This window comes from Belonocnema kinseyi, chromosome 3 (assembly GCF_010883055.1).
Source record: "Belonocnema kinseyi isolate 2016_QV_RU_SX_M_011 chromosome 3, B_treatae_v1, whole genome shotgun sequence".
Lineage (NCBI taxonomy): Eukaryota > Metazoa > Arthropoda > Insecta > Hymenoptera > Cynipidae > Belonocnema > Belonocnema kinseyi.
The window spans coordinates 7,307,054-7,310,544 of NC_046659.1; positions in this window are offsets into that span (position 1 = coordinate 7,307,054).

Sequence of the window (3,491 nt, forward strand, 5' to 3'; positions counted from 1 at the left end):
ATGTAATGAAGGAATCAATACTTTTTTTGGATCAACCAGGGCCGATTCAATGATATTTCCTTTTCCTATTTCAAGTGATTTCCTTTCAGCCCACTTATGATTCGTGTAATGTTTTTCGCGATCTCTACTATCCCAGAGGCACAAGAAACACGGATTCTTTTGAAATCCAGACTGATGTCCTAGCAACATACCTGAAACTTTCAAATCACCACATATAAACCAATTATATGTTTTGTATTCAATGGCCTCTAGAAGTTTTTTAAGACTAGTGAAGGTTTCTTTCATTGTCGTAGAGTGTGCGACAGGTACTGCGGCATATTGATTTTGTATTGTGAAGTATTACAGCTTTTAAGCTTCTTTTTGATGAGTCGATAAACAGTCTCCAATCATCTTCTTTATAAGTATTTGGTCGTTTGGTCTTTTGGTCATCAGTCTTTTAACATTTGAACAGTACGCTAATTTTTCTTCATCAAAGACTTTTTCTTCGAAATACTGCTTAAAACTCTCATTTCTTTTTCTATAAAACGTTACTTTCGTACCTTTTTCTAATAAATTTTTACTTTTTAAAACTGAAGCTAAATGTTCCGCAGCATCTTCAGGTAGTCCCAAATCTCTTACGAGATCATTAAGTTTGGACTGTGTAAATTTTTCACCAATTCTATTGCTTACTACACTTGGTTTATAAACTTCATCATAGCTTTCACTGCTATCGCTTTCATATTCATCTTAATTTTCATCATCGGTCTTAGTGCTTTTGTCATCATCATCATCTTTAGATTAAATTGATAAATTTTCTATACTATCAACATCAACCTCATCAATCGTTTGAGTTCTCTCAACGGCTTTTTTTACTGATCCTAGCTGGGCGTATTTAAGATTATGTAATTTTTTTTTGTTATATCCACGGATATCGGTTTTATAGAAATAACAATCGTCTTCGTTGGATGGCTCATTCCATTCTGTGGGTTTAATGAAGATCAATTTAGAATCGTCTTTAGTTTTTTTTCCAAATAGAAAGCATTTCGCGGCAATTATTGCAAATACTATCAGGAGCCCAATCTCCCGAAACTATACCTGAGTTAAAGAATTCTTTGTATATATTCCGAAAATTTTCGTTGAACGATCGTCGATCGTTTTTTTTTCGGAATAAATGTTCCACAAATGAAGCAAAATGCTTTAACATCTTTCGGGCACACGTGTTCAGAAGATGAGGTTGAAGGTTTGTTTAAATTTTCCATATTTTTATATATAAACCTGCTCGACAGGGATCCTGGTCCGATTGCAGGTGAGTCCGCCGTCCTGGAGGTGATAACCCTTTCACCTCTGCAGGGCTAAGTAAAAGGGATTTTCGTCTTTGACGAGGACAATGTCAACTCGTCGAGGAACACACCACGGCATCATCCTCACACCCTGTCGACCCCCTGTAAGGCAGTGCACTTCCACTGGCATCGGTACCCCGACTAGCGTATGAGCGAATCATTCTACCTGTACACATCCCCTTACGGGGCAGTTGTCATCGTCACACGACTAGTCGAGGCAACAGTTCAAAAAGAATCGATTACATACATCGAAACATCTAGACATCCGCACGTCCACACATCCATGCATCCGCAGATCCACACATGCACACACAAACATTCACTCATAACCGCAAATACATGTGTACATTTATAAAAAATGTATTTTTCACCATATTAGAGCAAAAAGAACCCACTTCTTTTTTAAAGATATACCATTCTTATGGGTACAAAGCTTTCTCTTTCAAGAAATCTACAGCAGCTAATATTGATAAGAAAGTACACTGCCTTACTTTCGAGAAATTCACAGCAGCTAATGTTGATAAAGATAAATTAATATCTCCAGTTTCTATATAGACTAAAAACTAAAGATGATTCTAAATTAATTTTTTTAAACATTTTTTCAGCAGTACCTCATTGATTTGACCTTCAAATGACCTTAACCTTGAACTCATGAATGTCAACCGACACCGGATTCGGATTCAGCATGCTCAAAAACCTACATTTGAATTTTTTCAGATTTTTTGCGCCTTTTTTCGGAATTCGACCTTCGAATGACCTCAGATGACCTTCAGATAACCATATGTGATCAAATCAACCTCGGATTTGTACTGAGCGATCCTCAAAACCTACATATAAATTTTTACAAATTTTTTTCAGGTTATTTTGTTGGTTTGACCTTCAAATGACTTTGATCTTAAACTAATAAAGGTCAACTGACACCTGATTCGAATTCAGTGTGCTCAAAAACCTGTGTCTGAATTTTTTCAGATTTTTTCAGCAATATTTTCTTCATTTGACCTTCAAATGACCTTGAAAGCGATCTGATCTGAAAAACCCGACAAAAGATTCGAAATCAGCGACCCAAAAACCATAGAACTCCAAAGGTCGCCTCCGTGGACTTTGACTTTTTTGTGTGCCTGTGAAATTTGTGTCTTTTTACTTAAAGTTGACAGACTTCGTTAATAATTTATTTTCGTACTTGCCGATTTATGAATTTACTCGAAAATTCATTAATTTAGTTACAAATTCGACTATTTTGTTGAAAATTTAATTACCTTATTGAAGATTAATCGTTAAAAAGGCTTCGCGCTCGATGATGTATTTATCTCGCGCTTCGCACTCGATTATATATGTACCTCGCGCTAAGCGCTCGGTCTTTATATTTCCGCACATTCTTACGCAAGCCTTTTAAAATTAAGACTCAAAACATCCACTACTGTAATTTTGTGATTGTGAATTCTCTTTTGTTAAAAGAACTTAGCTCGATGGTTTGAGATCACCTACGGCATGCGACTGACGGAAATCGCACTCCGAACTCGGTCTTTGCATTTCTCCCGCATTCGTGGACACTCCTTTTAAAATCAAAGGTCAACGGGCCGAAAACTGTAATTTTGTGATTTTGAACTCTCTTTTGTTAAAGCTCTTTCGGCTTTAACGAACACATTCTCATCACGTATCTCGTGTTTCGCACTCGATTTTGTCCAAAATGTCAACTTTTCTACATTCAAAACTTTTATATCAAATATGATACATTCTTTATGTAACTCTGTCTGGGATTGCTTATTGAAAAATTGCAAAAAAAGAGCAAATTGTATTTATTATGATTATTTTTATATTTGTTTCTTATTTTTCTTTAAATTGTATTTTAAGCTGCGCTGAAACAAGTATCATTGTGATAAATTTATACCATTATAATTCATAATATGCATAAAAATTAAATCATACTAATTCTTATTTCCTTGTTTTTACAATTTTAAACATTTTTAATCTTGTTTTTACAATTAAATAAAAACTACTGCGCTTCTGCATAGGGTCTAATAAAGGAACATATGTAGGGTTCTATATAGGATCCTATGTCCTCTTTTGTCTTTTCTGCCCTTTTTCCAAAAATTAAATTTTTTAATTTTTAATCTTATTTTTTACAATTTAAAGAAAATCTACTCGTCCTATCTAAAAATGATTAATAATAAA